Below are 25,694 nucleotides of genomic sequence, written 5' to 3' on the forward strand. Positions count from 1 at the left end.
ACCTCGATGAACATTTTTGTGGCAAATTGAGTACATTCCAATGTTCTCCTCCTGTTCCAGAAGTGTAAAAAAGTCCCAAACTACTGAGCAGTTTTTTCTTAGTGGGCCACTGCCAATAACTGAAGAAGAACTGGAAGCAGGTGGCTATGTCATTGATTGCCTCTCTGCAGTGCCTATTTCCACTGAGGTAGGGGCTGGTGCAAGCCTCAGCTGGAGCTTTACAAATATCATAGCTGGTGGAGCTACCTGTGCCACATCCCTTGGAGCAGGTTGAACAGTAATGCTAGACTCCTCTGTGCCAGCTTCCACAATGACTAAATCATTGTCGTCAACCTCTTCCTCATCCACTTCCATAATTCCAAGGCTTTCAGGAGCTTCTCTTTTCCCTTGCCTCTCCTGGCATCTCCCGGACACTGCAGGGGTCCACTTCCTGTCCCTATCGTCATCGTCATCAGAAGTGGTGCTCTGAAAAGATGGTGGAGTAGTGCTCTTCCTTTTCCTTGCTGGAGATCTTGTAGCCAATGATTCTAATAGAGGAGGTTTTACTTAATTTAATTATATTGATGTTAATTGTTAAATATTCACATTTTTAATGTGATATTTTAATTGTTGGTTGTTGTGTTTGAACTGGAGGGTAATAGGACATTATTTAAGTAATAATTAGTTATCAATTAATTATTTATTTGTTAATAACTTTTTTAATTACAGGGTATGTTAATTGTGTTAGTTTTCTTATTTTAACTATGATTTAATCTGGGTGTTAGGTTTGTGGGTGTATAGTGTGGGAATTTAAATAAATAATCAGTTAATAATTTATTTTTCCTTGATTTTAATTATTTAAAAATATTAATTATGTAAAATGTTTAATTGCTTTTTAAGTTTATATAGTTTTGGTAAATTAATTGAATTCATAAATTATTTTGGGGGTTATTACAATTTTGGAGGAGGTGTTAATCCGTCCCAAAAGTGGCGGTAAAGTGACAGATATCCACCAGTTCCATAGGATATAATGGACTCGTAATACGGCTGGTGGTATATCCGTCACTTTACCATCACTTTTGGGACGGATTAACACCACCTCCAAAGTGGTAATAACCCCCTTTATGTGCTTTAAGTGAACTTCACTCTTTAGTGCTGTGCTGGCTGGAGAAGGAACAGTAAATTTAACCTCTCCTTAGTCCAACGCTTTCCCCGCTGTTGCACAGACTTGAGTGGAAATTTTATTATTTCCCGTCCTTAGTCAAACGCTTTCCCCACTGTTGCACAGACTGGAGTGGAAATTGTATTATTTCCTGTCCTCAGTCAAACACTTTCTCTACTGTTGCACAGACTAGAGTAGAAATAGTAAAGTGTACCCCTCTGGAGTCCAATGCTTTCCCTATTTTTGCATACACTGGAGTGGTTATAGTACATTTTATCCCTCTTGGCTCCAGCGCATTCCCTACAGTGGCACAGACCGTAGTAGGAAAAGTACATTTTACCCCTCTGGAGCACAATGCTTTCCCTATTGTTGCACAGACTGAAGTGAGAATAGCAAATGTTATCCCTCCGGAGTCCAAGGCTTGCCCTACTGTTGCACACACTGAAGTGGGAATAGTATATTTCACCCCTCCAAAGTCCAATGCTTTCCTTACTGTTGCACAGACTGGAGTGGGAATAGTAAATTGTACCCCTCTGGAGTCCAAAACTATCCCTACTGCTGAACAGCCTGGAGTGGGAATACTACATTTTACACCTCCTGAGTCTAAGACTTTCCCTACTGTTGACAGAGTGGACTGGGAATAGTAAATATTATCCCTCCTTAGTCCAAAGCTTTACTTACTGTTGTACAAACTGGAGTCAGAATAGTAAATGTTAACCCTCTTAGTCCAACACTTTCCCTACTGTTGCACAAACTGGAGAGGGAATCGTAAATTTTACCCCTCCGGTATCCAGCGCTTTCCCAACTGGTTCAATGACTTGAGTGGGAACACTAAATTTTACTCCACTGTAGTTCAACACTTTCCAAACTGTTGCACAAATTGAAGTGGGAATAGTCAAGTTTACACTATGGAGTCCAACGCTTTCCCTACCATTGCACCGATTGGAGTGTGAATACCAAAGTTTACCTCTTTGAATTATGATGTGATTATTACCAGGCTTTGGGCCTAACTATGAGTTTGGTGTTCCAAGGCCTGCCAAACCCACAGTGGCAGATGGACACTGCACTCCTGGCGGTCCGACTGCTGGATGATGACCCTGGCTGTCAGACTGCCAGGGGACAGCCACTACTGCCAGGATCATGGATCCCGATGAGTTGGCAGTGGTCAGAGTCATGGTCCGCCACAGTGGTGCTGATCATGAGTCCTCTTTCCACCAACCTTTTCATGGTGTGGTCCCTACCATGAAAAGGCTGGTGGAAAGCCAGTACTGAGAGCCACATGGGGACCCTACTATCAGCTGCGGAAGGCACACTGTCTGCACTACAGACAGTACACATTCTGAGGGTGCTGTTGTGCGAAGGCAGTCAAGGACAATGCCGTGGCACTGTTTACACCGGGCTGACCGACAGTAGCATCATAATACGATCTTTCCACCGGTCAGCCTGGTTGCTACAACAGTGTCCCAACACATGGAAATGACAGCAATGCCAACCACCATCCACAACCCACCATGCCACATAGAAAGCATTGCATAATTCCCACACCCAAATGATTGTCTGCAGTGTAGCAGTTGTCATTGCCATCACTGGGAAGCAAGTCGAGACACTGCATGCACCATACCATGAAAATGACAACTAAACATCCACATACAAACTCCCCCCTTTCCATCCACAGGTAACCCTGCCACTGCCACCCAGCAGAGAATACCATGGTCAGACAGCTCCCCTGGGATGAAGGCCCCAGTGGATTTCTGGATGGGGACGAGTTGTTTGGTCCATCTGGGGCGACTGGTCTGTCCACACCCAGCAGCCTACCCTGGACACACCGGACTCCCCCTCCCATATGGCTACAACACCCCACACAGCCCCTTTTCCCCAAACCTGTGCCCCTAGGGACCTATCAATCAGAAGTGTGCCCCACACTACAGGGGTCAGAGTCAAGGGCACACACCACAGTCAATGAAGGGCCTAGGGCTACTGGGAGTAGGCACACTGTGCCAGGGGCACAGGGGGCTAGGGGTAGTGGGAGGCATACCACCAAACCCAGGTACCATGGCCCGAATCCTCACCCCTGTGCAGGAGAGCCAGAGTCTACAGAGGGAACCCCACCAGGAGGCTATGCAGCAGTGGCAGACCCACAATGCCACCATGGCCTCCATAGCAGGGGTGCTGAAGGAACTCACCACCATCCAGCGTGAGTCCACCTCCCGCCAGGAGGCCCCTCCCAAAAGCCACATCCAATCTGAGCCATCCATGTCAGCAGCAGCTAGTGGAATGGAGGGTGTGCCACATGACTCGCAGGACCCCTCCCCATGTAGCTGAGGAGCCCCATGCAAGCGTGGACGTCCAAGCTGGCATCCTGCCAGAACTGATGCCAAGACCAAGACCACCACCAGTAAGTAACCCTCTCCTGAACATTCACCCTTGTGTGTCACTGAGACACCCTTTTGACTGTCCACTGCCATCTCTTCATTCTCCCATGGCCACCATACTGGAATTCGACTGCCCACAGCTGGCCTAAGTACTCCGATGATCTCACCCGCCAAGACCTCACTCATCTCCCCTTGCACTTGTACTTCTCAAATAAACACCATTGAGCACGGTTAGGCCCATATTTATACTCGGTTTACACTGAATTAGCGTCATTTGCTAATTCAGTGCAAGCCTAACTCCAAATTTATACTTTGGTGCAAGACACGTCTAGCGCCAAAGTTAAGGAGTTAACGTCCTTTTCTGGACGTGAAAACCATCAATGAGATGCAAGGTAGGTGTTCCCGTCCAGAAAAGGACGCTATGGCCCTAGCGCCATATTTATCCACCTGCGCCAAAATCCAGCACAGGGGGTGTTAAATAATGGCGCTAAGCTTGCTTAGCACCATTATTTAATGCCTGGGTATGGCCAGGCGTAAGGGGACCTATAGACATATTTCCATGGTCAGAGACCATGGAAAGTGCCCACAGGTGCCCTTCTCTGGCCCCAGGGACACCCCCACCCACACCCACACCAGAGGGACACCACAAGATGGGGGACCCACCCCAGGTAAGTCCCGGTAAGAATATTTCTTTTTATTTTGCCCCGCTCGGGGGGGCCTGACTTGAGGCCCCCTGCAAGGCGCTGGCCCCAATGGCCATGCCCAGGGGAGATTGGTCCCCTGTGCATGGCCATTGGGGTGGTGGGCATGGCTCCTGTCTTTAATAAGACAGCCATGTCCATGGCGGTACACTGTTTAGAAGCAATTTTCCTGCCTCTAAACAGCGTAGCGCCATATTTTGGCGCACAAGCCCCGGTTCCCTTATGCCTCCCTTGCCCTGTCAGTGTCCTTGTAAAGGACTCTAACAGGGCACTAGCGCCAGCTAGTACCCTTCCATAAATATGGCGGCCGGCATCTTGGAATAGCTTTAACCGGAGCTATACTTTTTCATGCAAACCTGGCCCTTACTGCCTACGTCTTAATTGTATCATTTGGTGAAGAAGAAGGGGCACCGGTGAGTGGGGAAGCTGTAGCCCACAAGACCCAGGAGGCTGATACCAGTGGAGCCTAGGAGACCAGTGGGACGGATGGGGAGGGGTGTGCCAGCGGGGAGAACAGATCAACCACTACATCATCAGATTCCTCCTCTGATGGCGGCTCCCTGGCAGTGGTAGACCCATCAGGGCCGATCCCTGCATCATCCCTGTCCGCCATCCCCCTTACCAGCACCGCCCTCCCTGTAGCTTCCAACCCAGTTGTCCATGCCTGCTCACCCTGGAAGGTGGGCTTCTCCTTTGCTATAGGCACGTCTGCCCCTGCCCCAGCCAGCTCTGCTGCCCTCAATGAGGAGGCTATTGTACTCCTGAGGTCCATCTCTGTCGGACAGTCAACCATTGTGAATACCATCCAGGGACTAGCATCCTAGATCCAGGTGACCAATGCGTTCCTGGAAGGCATTCACAGTGCCCTGTCTGGCCTGCAGAGATCGGTTTATGCTCTTGCCTCCTCCTTGACGGCAGCCAGTGTTCCTTCTTCTTCCGTCCCCCCCAGCTACCTTTTCCAAAATCCACATCTCTCTTCCCTCACCCATCCAAGACACACTTACTGTCCCACATGCATCCACATCAACAGACATGGTATGCAAGGACTGACATAAGCACCACAAATGCCACCACCGCCATGCACACAAACTACATTCAGATGCAGACATGCCACCATCCACTTCCTCCATCGACTCCCCCACCAAATCCCCGTCACAGTCACAACACCACTCACACCTGCAGCCAGCACCTCATAAGTCCCATATCCTGCCACATGTGCCCTCACTGCCACTGTCACCACAATATCAGACCCCCATACGTGCACCCCATACACTGCATTCACACACACCACACCAATCAACACCCCCACATGCAGCACATTCACCCTACCTGCAGACACCACCCCATCATTCATTCACACATCCCCCCTACCATATCCCTGAATCTCCTCTCCCCTCCTCACAGGACACCTAAACACCCACACTCACCCACCCAACAGTTATCCACCTTCGCACCTGCACCCATGGCACCTCCACCTACACACCTCTCAACCATAACCTCTCCCTCCACTCCTAAACGTCCTTCACACAACCTACCTTGTGCCCCTAAGAAAAGTTTCCTGACATAGTTTTCCCTGTTCCCCACCACTGACCCAGTCCCTGCTACCCTTTCTAGACCCCTTCCTTCCACCTCCCAGGCCTCCCCTGGTTGTCGTCACGCCCCTCCCCCACCTAAGACTTCCACCCCCACCAATTCCACAGTTATCCCCTCCCAAAGCCAAGGCCAAGCCCACTCCCTCCACTTCCAGGGGCAAGCCCAAACCTGCCACCCTCCCGGCTAAACCACCCCCTTCTAGAGGCCCCCCTCCAAGCCCAATCCAAAGGACTGCCCTATAATACCAACCCTCCCACCCTTGACCCCCCTCACCCTGTGAGGTGTCTGCATTCCCTATTGATGCCCCTGCCCTGTGGAGGCCAGCACTTTGGAGTGAGGAGTCAAGTTGGGGCGGCATTCTATGCCCAGTGTGCTTGGGCACTGCAAGACATTTGGACTGGCCCTTGGGCCCATTTGTACACAATTATCAGTCATAGTTTTTATTTTTTAATATATCTGCATCACTGCACTATTGGTGTCGATGGCTACAACCTTGTCCTTGGCTTTTCTTCAACACGAATGTGTGGTGAATGTGCTCATTTTGCGTGTGTGTTATGTGTGGTTACTAATGCCCTTCCCTCCAATGTCTTCTAAGCTGGTGTACTTATGGTTGGTGTCTTGCTCGGCGTCACTGGTCCTGAAGGTCAATGACCAGCAGTAGCACTGGGAAGACTTGCAATTCGCGTGCCATGGCACCTACGGACGTGCCTGTGTTCCTGAAGGTGAACTTTTATATTTGTTTATGCATGCTTTTTGTGGCACTGAGACGGCCCCGGAAATCCTGGCCGTGTGCAGCCTCGTAATACAGTTATGGGAAACTGCCTGACCGCCTGTCTGGAGATGCATGCCGCCAGCAGCCGCGGTCTGTCCACAGTGGCAGTTCGGACAGAAACATGGCTGTGTTCTGCAGGTGCCTTCCCCTTACTCGTAGTATGGCGGTCTTCACCTCTGGGGCCGCAGCTGTGTGACCGCCATCTCAACCTTGGTGGTCCAGGCTGGGATTATGTGCCAGAAGGGAATGGACTCCAAATACTCTTCAAAATCCACCACCCCACCCCCAGTAATCATACTATGGATACTTGTACATGTTAGTAAGGCCTGCCTGGCCAGAATAGTATGTTTGGTATTATGTATTTGATTGCATTTTGAAAACAGTAGCAGAGCTTAACTGCAATGTTTGAATATGTCTAGACACATTGAAACCTTGCCAATTTAATTGAATCATTGTGAAAAAATTCGGAGAGGGCCCCAATGTTTTTTTTTCCACAGTGGGGCACAGCATTAAATAGATTGAAGATCACTGATCTAAAGTGTGGGAAATCACTGTAGCTGCATTTGTAAATAATTTGAATCTTCTCTCCATCAAGGTCCTCCACTCTTTTTGACTGCCTTGTTCCTAGAAGTGATGACTAATAGGCATTGTAAACAAATGATATCCAAGCTACTTTCTCGAATACAAAAAGCTATTAGGAATGAGGCAGACTCTGCAAAGGTTTGATGTAAAGGTCTAGATCTCGGATTCGACTTATATAGATAGATTTATTTCCCCTTTTGAAGGAAATCAGCAGAAGTCATCCTCTGTCCTCTTTTTTGATGTGACATATTTCTCTGATAAACTTGCTGCCTCCGAAAGTGAACATGTGGTTTGGTGTTGATGGGGAATATCTGTGGCTGGCTTTTTGAAAATGTGCCCTCGACCTTAATTTGCATGGAAGGCACATTATGTTTGTGAGTCACTATCCACCTAAAGGTTGGCGTTTATACTATGTATTGTTCAGTCTCTTTGTATGAAGCTTTTCCAGTTATGTTAACAAGTTCACTTATATTTCTTAGGTAGTCACAGATATGTGTAGAGTGCTTCCATGGTCTTGGCTTTTGATTTCACATTAGGAGCAGTGAAGGAGGAAAGAATACTAGCTAGGAAAGATAACCCATGGTAGTACTGTTGGAGAGATTCTTGCGTCTACAGAATAGTTTTCATGACAACGTTTGTCCCATTTGAATAGCAGGAAGATGTGTTCCATGTTATAGGTGCATGGTGATGTTGCAAATGTGTGGTAGCAATGTCAGAAGAGTAAGATAAGTAATTGTTCCAGGAGGCGCCATCTTTGCTCCAATAGGCTTTACGCAACAGTTTTTTTTTTAAACTACCTAGTGGCAACTGCCACTAGGTTAGATATCTATCTATCTATCTATCTATCTATCTATCTATCTATCTATCTATCTATATATATATATAATAATAATTTCCCCATCATGGCATCTTACGGCCCACTTCGTTCCTCTCTTGCGGTGCTGGTTCTTCGCCAGGGGTCACCAACTTTTCATCTGAAAACAAGCTTTTCCTCACTTTGTTCTGCCGAAAAAAAATCAACCACACTCCAAGGTCATTGTGATAGCACAATTTATTCAGAAACGCTCGTTCTGGCAGCATAAAGCTTTACGCGTTGCGGTCTCTCCAACCTTGTTCACAAACATGTTTTGAATAGTCTGTAACCAGTGTTTATATACAATTACTGCTACTTAAACAATCCTCCTCATTATGTGATGTACAAAATGAAATGAAAAAGGGTTGCTTTTAAAAGTGCACAAGTTGTAAAAACACCATTAGATGCCACTTTGAAAAATGCATTGTTTTTTTGTTAACATTTTCTTTTCGCCACATGATAAAATCTTTTCAATGTGCATTATGAGTAATGTAGTGCAACACATTTTATGTGTCTAATCAGGACATGGAGCAAAAATAGAAAAAGGAAACCCCTCCTCTCCAGGGGCGCTTCATATTAATTCTGTATTTTTTTCCGGCACTAGTGCTTCATGAAAGTTTAGGCCCATATTTAAAGGAAAATGACGGATCGCGAAGCTGCGCCAAAATTGGCAGTGCCACGCTCCGTCATTTTCACAATGCAAGGGTGTGCCATATTTAATTGAATACAATGCACCCCTGTGTTGTCCCCTGTCCTGGTGCTAAATTGAGCTGCCTAGCTCCAATGCAGGCATCCTTGCACCATTGCGCAAGGCTGTCTGCATGGAGGGGGTTTGACTGTTTATGTGTTAGAAGGTGTCCCTTCAAGCCCATAAACAATCACTAATGGCAATTTGGCACTTCTGTGTATGCTGCAGAATGCAATACACACAGAAGTGCCAAAGCGTCATTTTGAAACAATTGTTTATGTGCCGGAAGGGATACCTTTCCACACAAAAACAATAATGTTTGGCTGTTTGCTCTTTCTATGTGTGCATGATGCAGCACACATAGAAAATGCAAAAAACAAGGAGGAAGAAAAGTATTCCTCCTCGTTGTGCCTTGCTAATGGCACCCCTGGGGTGGCATTATCTTCTGGCGCTGTCTCAGATTTACGAAAACTTGTAAATCTGAAGCAGCATCAAAATGCAATGGGTATTGTTGTGGCACGCCCACAGCCACACCCATTGCACGCCCCTTCCACGTAAAGGGTTGCATGTGAAGAGTTTGTATTTACAAGGTGGCGTTAAGCCACCATGTAAATACGGCACAGGGCAATGCGCCACCAGACCGTCACAAAGTGTGATGCTCCGTTGGTGCTAGGGGCACATAAAAATGCCCCTTACTGTGCTTTTGCTTCCTAATGTGTGTGCCTACTAAGGGGAATATTTATGATAAATGACGCAGAACTGCGCTAGTACAGTTGTGCGTCATTTTTATCAATGCAAGTTAGCGTCACTCTTTACCACCATCCTTGCACCATATTCATGAAATGACGTAGGATGGCATTAAGGAATGGATAGCGCCAAAAAAAGGGGCTAACAGCTGTGCAATGCCATGTGGAAAAATTTAAGTTAATGCTGCAAAAATGATGCAACACTGTTTTGCGGCACGGAAGCATGTCGCAAAAGGGGTAGCTCCATTTTGACACCGCATTAGTTTAAAAATAAAATGCAATAGCAGGAAAGAGGGTAATTGCAACAGAAGATGGAACCAATAGGCCAAGAGAGACCCCAGGAAGATCCCAAACACCCAAGTACCAGCCAGAAACGTACTGAAAAATTATAGGAGAAGTAGAAGAGAAAGAGCAAAAGTAGGTTTAGTGAGGAGGAAAATGCCGTCCTGGTCAGAGAGGTGACGGAGCACCAACATCAGCTATTCATCACCTCCAAATTGCCAGTTGGTAGGGTGGATGCAATATGGCAACAAATAAAGGACAAAATGAACAATGTCTCTGAGCTGAGGAGAACTGTTAATGAGGTCAAGAAGCACTGGCATGTTTGCAAGAGCAGGACTAAGGAGAAACTTGCCAGGAGCCATAAGGCAGCACTGCAGACTGGAGGTGGAAGTCCTGCACCACATGAGGACCTAGATGAGCTGGAGGAGATGGTTGCAGCAGTCATCCCAGAGGAGCTGGTCACTGAAATTGCAGGACAGGACAATGCAGTCCACCAGGAACCACCACAAATACAGGGTAAGTTGCAGGGGGGGATATCTGGAACTCTATTAATGATAGAAAGGGGAGCCACATAGGACACACTGAATGCATGCTAAAGGGTTGCATCTGAACACATAGGCCCTCATTATGACACTGGTGGTAAATCCCTCTTACCGCCACACTGACGGCCTCCAACTTACCGCCGCCGCATCGGATATCTGTTCACCATATTAGGACACACACACCAATCCATCAGTATTCAGCCACAAACACAAATCCGCCACACCAAAGGTCAGTGATAAACTGGCAGTATCAAAACCCACACCGTTACACCATCAGAACTACATCCACCACATTATGACCCACGAATCACCATGGCAGACATTCAGCGTCAGTAACCCATTGGCGGTACATACTGCCACGCTCACAATGGACCCCCATATACAAAACAACACCACATTGGACAATTCAAACAACACACACCTGACACCCATACACACACCACACCACACCACTATAAAACACACACCCACATTACCCACAACCCTTTACAAATAACAATTATTAGCAGGAAATTGACACCAAGACCACTGACACAACTGGAGCCACACACTATTCACAGCTACACACCACTCACGCACTACACATTACACACCCCAACACATTACCCAACACACCCTCACCAACATACCTCACAGAACACCCATGGCACCACAAAGACACCCCCGTTTCACAGAGGAGGAGCTAAAGGTCATGGTGGAGGAAATTGTCAGGGTAGAGCCACAGCTGTTTGGAGTACAGGTGCAGCAGATATCTATAGCTAGGAAGATGGAGATATGGCAGAGAATCATGGACAGGGTCAACACCGCGGGACAACACCCAAGAACTAGGGATGACATCAGGAAGAGGTGGAACAACCTACAGGGGAAGGTACATTCCATTGCAGCAAGACACCAGCTCACGATCCAGAGGACTGGTGGTGGACCCCTACCTCCTCCCCCACAACTCACCCCATGAGAGGAGCAAGTCTTGGCAATATTGCATCCTGAGGGCCTGGCCGGCGTTGGAGGAGGACTGGACTCTGGTAAGTCAATTCTCTACTACTACTACCCTCCTACCTGCATGCCATCATATACCCTCACTCTCACTCCCATCACTCCACCACTTCTCATCACATCTCACTCATCCCAATGCCAAGCCCTGCATGCTCTACCAATGCATGGACACCACTCACAGCCCTGCATGGGCACTCATCACTAAAGCATGTACACTATAGAGAACTAACTATCCCACCATACACTAACATACACAAGTGAAAGCTGCCTGGGCTAATCCAAGCAAAGAAGGTGAAGCCACAGATGTACAATATGTCGGACACAGAAACCATAGCACATCATTTACAATGTCACTGTCAGTGGAGAGGAGGTGCCAGCAATATCCAGTCCCCCAACTGAAGAGGCCCACAGTGATGACAGCAACTCTGGTCTTCAGGATCTGGATGACCTACCTGGCCCATCAGGGATGACTAGACACAGTTACCCAGGCCTAGTTACGCACCAACACAGAGCCTCCCCCATCAGGAAACACCACTGCAGCACCCACCCAGCATACCCATACCTCTGTCCCCAGGACACGTCAATCAGCAGTGTGTCCACCTCTACAGGGACCCCAGGGCACACCTCACCCCCAAGACAGTCAGGGACCTGGGGTCGTAGCAGTGGGCACATGGATCAGGGGACAGAGGCACAGGCCAACAGGGACACTGGGAGGATTGCTGTGCGCCAGGGAGAGGACAGGCACAGGGAACTGACTCTCCAGGAGGCACTTGCAGAGATCCTGGGAGCTTATCAGCATTCCCAGGGCACGATGGGTGAGATCCTGGACAATGTGATGGAGAACAGGCGACTGCAGGAGGGACAGTACCAGGGGAACACAGAGGACTTGCAGGCCATCAACAACACACCTGTTCTCCATTGCAGGGGGGCTGGCAGACATGGCCAACATTATGAGACAGGCAGTCTCACACCAGCGGGCCCCTGCCAATAGCTAGACATCTGACCAGCCTTCCACTTCCGCTGCCTTTAGTGGCCAGGAGGCCCCGCCACAGGACTCACAGGCCACCAGCACCCCTCCCCCTGCAGAAGGTGAACCATCCCGCAAATGTTCCCTGCGTTCCAGACAGAAGCCAGAGACACTCGCCATGGCCCCCGCCAGGAAATGAGACTCTCCTGATTGTCACCCTCGTGTCCCACTCTGTCACCCTGTCCACCTTGAACTGCCATTGCTCTCCTTCCTATGTCCTCATGGACAATGCACCTGTGCTACAAACAGACTGGAACAATACCCTAGACTTTCCTCCATCATCACCCCATCCCATTGCACTTGCCCTTCCATATATTATCACTTCAATAAACACCCTTTGAAAATATAAAATTTTGGAGTATGTAATGTATATCAAATATGTATCGATTGTAACAGGTACAAATATTGCAAATCAACTGTACTGAGAATGAGCATAGATGTATGACCTGTAGCTGGCTGTAGTGATAACACCAGGAGTATATGTTAGGTCACCAATATCTGCTAAATGAATTGCCAGAGGGAACAGTAAGTGGGCATAGAAGTTGAAAATATCAGCGTGCCAGTGCCACACAAATTAAAACAAATGTAATTGAAATGTGAACTAATACTGTCCAACCTGTGTGTCATTGGAAGTATTGTCGAATCACATATGTTCTGTTTTTCTCATCCTCTGCCTCCTCGCCCTCACTGTCCACAGGGTCTACTGCTGCCACACGGGCATCTCCAGCCTCCTCCTCCTGCAGGAATGGGACATGGCGTCTGAGGGCCAGGTTATGCAACATGCAGCATGGTACCACTTTCTGCCAGACCTTCCCTGTGCCACCACAACCCCCATGGCATATAGTCAAAGCCCCTCTACCAACACAAATAGACATTAGAGACTAGGGGGGTCATTCTGACCCTGGCGGTCATGGACCGCCAGGGCCAACGACCGCGGAAGCACCGCCAACAGGCTGGCGGTGCTTCCATGGGCATTTGCCGCAGTCAGAAACGGTCAGTCCCGCTGCCCCAGGGAATCCTCCACGGCAGCGCTGCAAGCAGCGCCGCCATGGGAATTCCGACCCCCTTCCCGCCAGCCTGGTTCTGGCGGTTTTCACCGCCAGAACCTGGCTGGCGGGAACGGGTGTCGTGGGGCCCCTGGGGGCCCCTGCAGTGCCCATGCCATTGGCATGGGCACTGCAGGGGCACCCTAACAGGGCCCCACAATGATTTTCAGTGTCTGCTTGGCAGACACTGAAAATCGCGACAGGTGCAACTGCACCCGTCGCACACCAGCAACTCCGCCGGCTCCATTCGGAGCCGGCATCCTCGTTGCTGGTGCTTTCCCGCTGGGCGGGCGGGCGGCCTTTTTGCGGTCGCCCGCCAGCCCAGCGGGAAAGCCAGAATGACCGCCGCGGTCTTTTGACCGTGGTGCGGTCTTCTGGTGGCGGAACTTTGCCGGGCGGCCTCCGCCGCCTGCCAAAGTTGGAATGACCCCCTAGGACTGAAGTCAGTACTACCCGGGGGGGGGGTGTCAGGGTGGTGTATCAGCCAAAAATGTTTCCCCACCTCAATGTCACATTGCCTTTACTACTGTGTGCTGCATCTTTTTGCACACATTGAAATGCCAACTCCCCCAAAATTGCTTGTACATGTGCATGAAGGGACACATCCATGCACATGAACAAATCATCACTTCAAGGCAGCCACCCCATCATCATGCTACACCAATGCCTGTGTTGGTGCAGGGAGCACCAATTTGTGCAGGTGCATGGGAGATTGCAGGGCTGTACTGTATACAGGTAAATATGGCACATCACTGCATGTTGAAACTGTTGCAGTGTACTGCTACACATCTTGCAGCTGACCTGAGCCGAGCCAAATGAGAAAGTATCTTCCCTAAAGCTTGCAACCTGTGGAACACAACCCACACAGGGTGAACCCACAACAACTCACACACAACCATATGCATCACATGGGAATGGCCACAGAATAAATGCATACAACACATTGTGCATGTATGTGAACATCATGTGTGAAGCTGAGCAAGTGGCTGCAATCTCATCATTTGATAAGTTAGAGAGCTATATCAAAAAGAATATGATGATGTGTGCTGCTGTGCAAAATTAGGCAGCATCATGCACCATTGTATTAAAAAGACAGGGATGTACCATTCACATTAGAATACACTGCCCCCCTCTATACCTTCCTGCACAAGTGGTAATCAGATGATTTGTGCCAGTGCAGATACCCCTGCACCATAGCACAAGGAAGGCTGCCTTGAGAGGGAGAATGTTTCTGTACAGAAAGGAACACCATTTTGCACAACAACAACCTGAAAGTGTGATCTGCTCTTACTGTATGTGCTGCATGATGCAGCACACTTAGTAAACACAAGAAATGCAGTACAATGTAAGAATTACTCCTAGATATTGACATGCAAAACCCACCCCTGGGCTGGTGTCAGATATTGGCCCAGCGTCTGGAATACAAGTAGTCAAAAATCAGAGGCAGTGTCAAAACGCAATGGGTGTTGCCGTGGTACGCCCATGGCAACACGCATTGCATTTGGACACTGCCTCAGATTTACAAGTATCAGTGAACATGTGGCAGCACAAAAATCCAAGGCCATCCTAGGGGTGGTGTCAGCAAGACCCAATGAGGAAGAATACATGCATTTCACTTTTATATGTTTCTATGTGTGCTGCATTCTGCAGCACACACAGAGGAGCCAAGTCAACATGAGTGAATGTGTATGTGCAGGAACGGACACCTTCCCACACATAAACAATCAAACCTTTTAACACAGACATCCTTGCATGATGGTGCATGGATGCCTGCGTTGGAGCTAGGCAGCTCTATGTAGTGTCAGTGCAGGGGACAACACGGAGTGCGCCTTATGCAAATGAATACGATGCCTCTCTGCATTGTGCAATTAATGCAGGGGGGCACTGCCACTCTTAACGCAGCATTGCACTCTGTCATATTCCATTACTAGTGAGCTTGACCCATGTCTGATGCACAATGTTACATGTGAGTACAACCACAACTCTCGGTGAGTGACATGTCAGTGAGCTTCCAGTGGCAAATACATGATGTTCAATGTCAACAGCCAATGCAATCCAATTATGATTTTACACTATCTTATTGCAGAGGATGATTGCTTACCTCCTGCTGACCTGTCTGTCCTGGATTTCCCTGATGACATGGATGACCAGCTGCCAAGCCTCAATGAACAGACCCCCCAGGATGTCCTAGGATTACTTGCGGCATCTTCACATGAACCACCCAGCCACCAACACACGCCACCAGCCAGTACTCACACAGCCCTGGACTCCGAGGACCCAGAGATCAGCTTTAAGAGGACAGTGTTAGGATTCCAGCAGGAGCTGGCAAACCAGGTTCGGATGGGGATGGAGGCCATGGCAGGCAGCCTGGAGGGAGTGCAGACATGCCTCTGTCCAAATAAGGACAACTCAGCTGCCATCTGAGGCACCCACTCCCAGCTACGTGGAGGCCAGCAGTCTCTAGCGGACATATCTGCTGTCATGAAGGAGAGGCTATGACAAATGCCCTCCCAAAATGCCACCTCCATGCAGAATACCATGGAGTCCATACAGCAGGAAGTGGCCTCCCTTAGGGAGAACATGGCTGCCTACCACTGTGATGTTCCTCCTTGCAGCACATGGCAGATGCCCAGTCCTTTGACTCCACATCGCTATCCCCTGAAGTGTTTGTGGCCCCCTCTACCTCTACAACAGCATCAGCCATGGCACAGGAGGCACCACACAAATATCAGAGGATGAAGATGTGGAAGGAATAACATCAACAAATAAAAGCACCCGGTAGCACCAGTCTGTGCCACATGGACAGTTTCTCCCTAGTTCTGGGCTTAGGACCATGCCAGTGTTGTGAGAGTATGAAATGTGCCCTCTTCACGTAACCACTTTAGAAATGTCTGCTATGTACTATCATTGTCTCTACCATACCAAATGGCAATATTGTGCACTCCTCACTAATGCACACTACTCTAAATCATGCCTCATGACATGTCCCTCAACCCTGGACTCCGATTGTGCTACATATGGCAAACATTCACTCATGGGATCTCTGAAATGGATACTGTGTAGAAATCAAAATAACAATTGCACCTGTAAATAAAGCACCTTGTACACATGTAGCATTTCTATGTTTACTGGGATCCATCTACTCAGCTAAAAGTTTGCATTGTGTCAATCCATGTCAATGTGTACAGAATATCAGTACATGAGTCCATGGCTGTCAGGCACTAAGCCACCCACTAGGATCCAAACTAGAGGAAGCTGAATGATGGTGTTGTGGGCTACAACAAACTTACTGTGTTTACTAAATGCTTTGGAACTCATGTCCTTTGAAGTAGACATACAGCATGTATGGCTTATTAGCCAATCAATTATTATTTACCCAAATGGGAGTACCAGTACAACTGATTTGTGGGGAACAGGAAAAGCTAACCTAAACAGTGATGGCCACCTGTCAGTGTTGCAGAATACAGTTCCATAATTGGGAGTTGTCAGATGTACCATACGTACTAACACTGAACTGGAAGAACTCCACCAATTACAGGTGAAGTACCATGTCAACCTGTCCAAGATAAAGACTACATACATGTTGTGAATGGCTGGAACACAGGATGACAAATGTATGCACTAGTAGACAGCATGCAGCTGGCATTCTGACAGCTCCTTGGTCATGGGGATGCATATGGAAAACCTGGGTAATCAAGACAGTAAGCATACCCTAGGCCATTCCCCCAACTTGGGCAGTACACTCTAGACAAGCCCAGATACAATTACAAAACTAATAAGGCTAAGATGAACAGTGTTTGATTTTAAAACCATCAAGCAAATGAAAACCTAAAACCTACCCTAATCTAAAATAACCTATACTAACTATTCTTAAATTAAAGCAACACCTATCTAACCTATTCTAAACGTATCTTAAACATGTAGCACCACATTCTAAACATTAGCCCTCCCCCACCTAAAGAGTTGAGATACAAGTAGGACAACATAAACTATGACTACACATGTACTAACCTAACCTATGGCCTTAGCAAATATATATATTTTTTGGTATTTAAAAAAAATATTTTTTGAATACACAAATACCCCCACATAACCCCCCACCCAACCCCCCAACAATGAAAAATTGTAGAAAAAGCCCACCCCCTACTATACTTAACCTAGCCTATGCTTACTCTACACTAACCTAACACTACACATCTAAAACTCCATATAAAACTATACAAAACAGTAAAAGGGTGGGGAATGAACTGGGAAGTTAATGTATCACAACAACCTCTGGTCCTCCGCTGCATCCTCCTCCAATTTGGTCAGTCTGGCCTAAATCTGCCAATGTCCCTCTTCTGGTCTGGCTCAATTTGACTAGGGACTACTGCTGCAGGTGGCTGTAGTGGTGGCTGCGTGATTACTGGTGCAGCTGATGTTAAGGGCTGTGGCTTGTCTTTAGTGTTATTTTGTGTCTGTCTTGGAGGTCCCCCATCGAGAAAGGCACACCATTCCCCTGAATATTTTTCCCTTCAGGACCTCCTGCCCACTCGGGGGTAGGCATCATCAACCTCCATTATGTAGCAGTATTGTTCGGCCCTCTTATGGAAGACTCGCCTCTGTGCTTCAGTCATGTTGACAGCTGAAACATGAGGAGAAGCAAGCATCAGTATCAGCACTGGGTGGAGGTTGTACAGACATATAGGCCCTCATTACAACCCTGACAGACGACGGTAAAATGAAGAAATGTACTTCCAACAGGCTGGTGGTACATTTTCCCATATTACGACATTCGCGGTTTGGCTCAGGCCCAACCGCCAATGTACCAATCCGTTCGCCACGGCGGTAACAGTTGCCAGGCTGGAGACTTCAGTCTCCAGCCAGGTGGCCATCACTATCCAGCCCACGGGATTATGACCCCACCTACCGCCATAGTTTTTGTGGCTTCCTTACCGCCACAAAAACCATGGTGGTAGGCACAATCAGTGACAGGGAATCCCTTTCATTCACTGATAGGGGTCTTCCCTGCCCCCCTCCCCTCACCAGGTTTGCGTCCCACCCCCTTCCCACTCCAGACCCCCTACCCAACATACACGTACTTTCACGCACCATCGAACACATGCATATCCACACTCATACCCACATCCATCCACGCATGCATGCATCCATTCACACACATCCACACACACTTACATACACACATGCACACATGCATTCACACAACACAACATACATCAACGCACACACAAACATCCACCCCGACCCCCCCTACACACACAACACCACCTAGCCCCCTCCCATGTCGGAGCACCCGACTTACCTGATTTCAGGAGGTCCTCGGGGAGGAGACGGGACGGGATGGGGTGCTGCCAGCAGCAGCCGCTGCCAGCAGAACACCGCCAGGTCTGCGGCCGTCTACTGGTGTAGCGCTGCTGCTGGCACCTTACCGCCATCCACCGGCAAGGCCGCAGCCAGAATTCCACCATCTTTCTGGGGGAATTCCGGCTATGGTCATAGGCCCTCATTACAACCCTGGCGGTAAATGGCACTTACCGCTGTGCAGAAGATCACCAACATACCGCTGGTGCCATGGAATTCCGCTACAGGTATTACGACCCACAGCTCGGAATCCGCCATAATACAGACACCTACACAAGTCCGCCACACCAAAGGTCAGTGATAAACTGGCAATAACAAAACCGGCACCGTCACGCCAACAGGAATACGCCCACACTATCACGACCCACGGATCAATGCGGCGGTCATTCAACCGTGGTATTTCATTGGCGGTACACACCGCTGTGCTCAAAATACACACACATTTACAAAACACATCCACATTGGACAAATCGAAATACACACACCTGATACACATACACACACCACACCCACACACCCAATCCAATTTAAAGCACACACTCACATCACCCACAAACCCCTACTACCAGAATTCTGAAACCACGCAAGAGAGAGACACTACCTTAAACAACACCAGCATCTACAGACACACAACACCATCACTTACACAACATCCATGCACCTCAAATAACACACACCAACACATCCCCTCACACATCACAACACACACCACCTCAAACATCACCCACACCACATCATGGCACCTCAACAACACCCCAGGTTCTCTGAGGAGGAGCTCAGGGTCATGGTGGAGGAAATTGTCCGGGTAGAGCCACAGCTATTCGGATCACGGGAGCAGCCCACCTCCATTGCAAGGAAGATGGAGCTATGGTGCAGAATTGTCGACAGGGTCAACGCAGTGGGACAGCATCCAAGAACACGTGATGACATCAGAAAGAGGTGGAACGATCTACGGAGAAGGTGCCTTCCGTGGTCTCCAGACACCAGATTGCTGTACAGAGGACTGGCGGTGGACCCCCACCTCCTTCCCCACATCTATCAACATGGGAGGAGCACGTCTTGGCAATACTGCATCCTGAGGGCCTCGCAGGAGTAGCAGGAGGACTGGAATCTGGTAAGTCATATCTTAAATACCATATCCTCCACCCCACCTGCATACCATCACATACCCACACCCTCACCCCCATCACTCCAACACCTCACATATGCCCCACTATCACAACCCACCCATCCTAATACCAAGCCCTGCATGCGACACCAAAGCATGGACACCCATCACCAAAGCATGTCCACTACAGATACACACACAGACCCCAAACCAAATATCACACAAGGACCAAGCCAAGGATGCAAGCACTGGAGTACAGGGTCACTCACCCATTTCACACGATGGCACACAGACCCACAGTGATGACAGCAGCTGTGCACAACTGGATCAAGATGACCAGCCCGGCCCATCAGGGACCTTGGGACAGTCGGTTCCCCTGACACTGGCACAAGCCACCACAGAGCCTCCCCCCTCAGGAAACACCACCACAGCACCCACCCAGCAGGCCCATACCTCTTTCCCCAGGACACATCAATCATCAGTGTGTCCACCACTACAGGGAACCCAGGCAACACCACTAACACAGTACGATCAGGGACCTGGGGGCAGTGGCAGTGGGCACACGGTTCAGGGGACAGAGGCTCAGGAAAACAGGGAAGCTGGGAGGACTGCTGTGTGACAGGGGGAGGACAGGCCCAGGGAACCCACTCTCCACGAGGCACTCTCTAACATCATGGAAGCTTACCATCATTCCCAGGAGACGATGGCAACGGTACTGGCCAAGTTTCAGGAGACCCAGCGGCTGCAGGAGGAACACTATCTGGGGATCAGGGAGGACCTGAAGTCCATTAGCAACACCCTGGTCACCATTGCAGGGGTGCTGCAAGACCTTGTCAACACCAGGAGGGACACAGTGGCACAACAAGGGGCCCCTGACACTAGCCTGGACGATGAACAGCCCTCCACCTCTGCCGGTGGTAGTGGACAGGAGGCACTGCCACAGGAACATGACACCATCACCCCACCCGCTGCAGATGGATAACCACCCCGCAAATGGTCCCTGAGATCCAGGAACAAGACAGAGAACTTTGCGAAGACCCCCGCCAGGAAATGAGACCCCCCTGAATGTCACCCTTCTGTCCCACTTTGTCACCCTGACCATCCTTAAACTGCAAGTTCTCCACTTCCTAGGCCCCTTTGGACAATGCACCTGTGAAACAAATAGACTGGACTCTGCCATGGACATTTCTCCACCATCCCCCAAGCCCATTTTACAACCCCCTCCACTTATTTGCAGAGAAATAAACACACTTCAATCACAAAACAATCTGGAGTCAGTCTGTGCTTTCACAAACGTGTAATTGCAATGACCATGTAATATAGCAATGTCAATTTACTTGTGCACATACCGATGTAACACAGCTGTAGGCCAGAGGGAAATATAGCAGAGGGCAAAAAGTGTGACCCACATCTGTGAAATGGAAAGGCAAAGTGACAAGTCAGGGTCCATACACTGAGTGAAAATGACAGACTTATGCTAGCTCCAATAATAGTATGAGATATGGGAGGCAGTGACATCTTTTTACCTGTGTCTCACTGGAAGTATTGCATGATTATGTTGTTTATGTTGTCGATATCCTCTTCTTCTGCCTCCTCTTCTTCACTGTCCACAGGCTCCACAGCTGCCACAAGACAACCAGCTGGACCATCCTCCTGCAGAAAAGGCACCTGCCGTCGCAAAGCCAGGTTGTGCAGCATACACCAGACCACGATGTCCTGGTACACCTTCTTTGGTGAGTAGTACAGAGAACCACCTGTCAAATGGAGGCACCGGAATCTAGCCTTCAGGAGGCCGAAGGTTCGTTCAATCACCCTCCTAGTTCGCCTATGTGCCTCATTGTAGCGTTCCTCTGCCCTTGTCCTGGGATTCCTCACTGGGGTCAGTAGCCATGACAGGTTGGGGTAACCAGAGTCACCTGCAAATATCGAGGGACAACTGTTAGACACACACTAACCCCTAGGGCCAAACCCATACCCAGACACCTATTCACACTGTATAGGGTCCTTGGCCTCACCTATTAGCCACACACGGTGCCTCTGGAGTTGGCCCATCACATAAGGGATGCTGGTATTCCTCAAAATGTAAGCGTCATGCACTGAGCCAGGAAACTTGGCATTGACATGGGAGATGTACTGGTCTGCCAAACACACCATCTGCACATTCATCGAATGGTAGCTCTTCCGGTTTCTGTACACCTGTTCACTCCTGCGGGGGGTAGCAATGCCACATGTGTCCCATCAATGGCACCAATGATGTTGGGGATATGTCCAGGGCATAGAAGTCACCTTTCACAGTGGGCAAATCCTCCACCTGAGGGAACACGATGTGGCTCTGCATGTGTTTCAGCAGGGCAGACAACACTCTGGACAACACGTTAGAGAACATTGGCTGGGACATCCCTGATGCAATGGCCACTGTTGTTTGAAAGGAACCACTTGCCAGGAAATGGAGTACTGACAGGACCTGCACTAGAGGGGATATCCCTGTGGGGTGGTGGAAAGCTGACATCAGGTCTGGCTCCAAGTGGGCACACAGTTCCTGGATTATTGCACAATCAAGTGTGTATGTGACTATGATGTGTCTCTCTTCCATTGTTGACAGGTCCACCAGCGGTCTGTACACTGGAAGATCCCACCATCTCATCACCTGCCCCAGCAGAAGTGCCCTATGGAGGAGAACAGCGAGCAGAGAGTCATCCAACACTGACGTATCACAAAATGTCATTTGCACACATTTATTATTCCGCAAAGTGCCTGTAACTGTGTGTATTCCAGGCCAACATTGGTGTGACCCAGTTATTATTAATGCCATGTGGCCTCCTGGAATGGCGGCTGCCTGACCTGAAAGGTGGGACAAGGGGATATGAGGTAACTGCGCTGGCGTTCTACACCGTCGCTGTGGGCGGTCGAGGACCGCGGCGCAATTCTGCATTGGTTAACATTGGGCCCTATGGGTCAGAGGAGCCAATTACGATGTACGCCGGTGGTGACGGCACGCACCGACGCAGACGTGACTGACGTTTTCTGTCTGTTCACTCACTTAATAGCTGACCTTCAACAGGAGAGGACCTACACTGCAAGTGCTGCTGTGAGCTGTGTCTGGAATCGACGATGGCTACAGTGTCTTGAGAAAGGGCCCCTGCCTTCACTTCGGAGGAGTTGGAGAAACTAGTGGATGGGGTCCTCCCCACTACACACAACTGTACGGTCCTCCAGACAAACAGGTGAGTACACTGTGAGCATGCTGCATGGGCAATGCCTGTTTAGAGTGGTGTGGATGGAAGATACATGGGGGGGCTGAGGCCTGCATGTGCGGACTGTGAGTGCATGTGCGTCAGGGCAAGGGTGGGAATGTGGGCCAATGAGTATGACGGTCCGGACGGGTAAAGAATTTCCTTTCCCCCTGTACTATTCCTCTAGGTAAGCGCCCACCAGAAGAAGGCTATTTGGCGTGCCATCGCCAAGGAAGTCCAGACCCTGGGGGTCCACTATAGACGGAGCACCCACTGCCGTAAAAGATGGGAGGACCTGTGCCGCTGGACCAAGAAGACGGCGGAGGCCCAGATGGGGATGGCTTCCCAACGTGGGAGGGGTGCCCGTGACACCATGACCCCCCTGATGTTCCGGATCCTGGCGGTGACCTATCCGGAGTTGGAGGGCGGTTGAGGGTGTCACAGCAGCCACAAGGGGGTATGTACACTCTCATTCAGCTGACTCTGCGTGCATTACGATGTGTCTAGGTGGGGGAGATGGGCAGTAGGTTCCCCTAGGCCAGGGCTATCTTGGTAGGCAAGGTCCCTTGTGAGGCAGGCTATGTGGGACCCGAACCCCACTAGTGGTTAGAGCCATCTACACCTAGTCAGGCTCCTGTGACTTCCAGGTGTGCAGCAATCGGGCTTAGGCCTTGTACCCCATGGGCATTTGATTAGTCTAGGAACTGCATGGCATAGTGCAGAGGGCTGCCAACGGTAGTGGTGTGGCATGCACTGAACAAGTCTTTCTCCTGTCTTTCTCCTCTCTTTTTGTGGTCTTCCTGTTCTTGTGTGCAATAGCATCATCAGGCGGAAGAGCATTGGCACCGGAGCAGAAGGGAGCTGCATCCCACTTGGCCCTGGAGGGTGAAGCAACGGAGCCTGAAGCCACCAGTGGGATGGGGGTGAGGGGAGCTCCACGGCGGGGACAGGAGCAGAGACCAGCGACTTCTCTGATGGGAGCTCCCTTGCCGTGACGGGCCCATCTGTGCCCACCACATCAACAGGTACAGCCGCCACCCCCCCTACCAGCACCGCCCTCCCAGCAGCCCCTCAGCGTGTGTCCCGTGGCCGCTCACCCAGGAGGGTAGGTATCTCCTTCGCCCCAGATACCTCAGGCCCTGCCCCAGTCAGCCCTGCTGCCCTCAGTGAGGAGGCTATTGACCTCCTGAGATCCCTCACTGTTGGGCAGTCTACCATTCTGAATGCCATCCAGGGTTTTGGGAGGCATTTGCAACAAACAAATGCACACCTGGAGGGCATTCATTCTGGCCATGCAGCCCAATAGAGAGCATTTCAGGCTCTGGCCTCAGCACTGATGGCAGCCATTGTCCCTGTGTCCAGCCTCCCCCCTCCAACCTCCTCCACCCAGACCCAATCCCCTGTACCTCAGCCTATCCCAAGCACACCATCAGACCAGCATGCACACACATCAACACACAAGAGTGCACTTGGCAAACATAAGCACCACACATCCCACAGGCACTCACACAAGCATCATACCCATGCACACATACCAACATCCACTTCCCCCACTGTGTCCCCCTCCTCCACGTCTCCCTCCTCCCTCCCAGTCTCGTCTCCACTCACACCTGCATGCACTACATCCTCAGCCACTACCTCCATCACCAGCACTCCCATCACCACACCCCGCTCACGTGCACTCACCACCCCACTACCATTCACCCATCCCCAGTGCCCTCTCCCAGTTTTTCAGTGAGCCCTTCTCCCAAAGTACACAAATGCAGGCACACACTCACCCAACAGCCATCCACCTCACAACAGCCTTCAGCCCATGCACCCTCACCCAAATTTAGCAGACATACACCTCCTACAACCTACGTACACTTCCTCAACTCCCAAACCCCCTCCATCTACCTGTCCCAGTGTGTCTAAAAAACTTTTCCTGTCAAACCTTGACCTCTTCCCTTCACCTCCCCCCCTGTCCTTCCCCTAGGGCCAGGCTTTCCAGGTCCCAGCCCAGAGCCTCAGCCACCACATCACCAGGCACAGTGGTGCCAGCAACTGCAGAGTCATGGAGTGCATCAACCATCAGGGCTGCCAGTGTGCCATGGAGCGAGGGCAAGGACATTCCGCCACCTACCAAGGTTAAAAAGGTGCCCACATCCCGGAGAGAGAAGCTGAAAACACCTGCCACCAAGGGGTCAGCGACAACGAAAGGGGATAGTGCAAGACAACTGCGCTACCATCAAAGGTGGGGAAGGGCAAAAAACTGAAGGGCAGGTCATGAGAGGGCATGGTGGCACCTACTGAGGGACCAGTGTCACACCTTCTGTCCACGTCCATGCCAACCTGTATGGCGGCAAACACCGCCTCCTGCACTGCCACCTGCACCGCCACCTGCACAACCACCTGCACCGCCTTCGGCACGTCTACAGCCGCTGCGACAGTCCCCAGCCTCTTCCCCGGTGGGCAGCCGTCCGAGGCTGCTGGAGACATCCTGCTTTCTCACTCAGCATGTGCTGACACATGCTCCGTCGCCACAGACCACGCAGCCAGCACCACCGCCACAGACCCCGCAGCCAGCACCACCGCCACAGACCCTGCAGCCAGCACCACTGCCACAGACCCCACAGCCAGCACCGCCACAACTGACACTGCCGCAAGCACTGCCA

The sequence above is a fragment of the Pleurodeles waltl genome, chromosome 11, assembly GCF_031143425.1.
Source record: "Pleurodeles waltl isolate 20211129_DDA chromosome 11, aPleWal1.hap1.20221129, whole genome shotgun sequence".
NCBI classification, from domain to species: Eukaryota; Metazoa; Chordata; class Amphibia; order Caudata; family Salamandridae; genus Pleurodeles; species Pleurodeles waltl.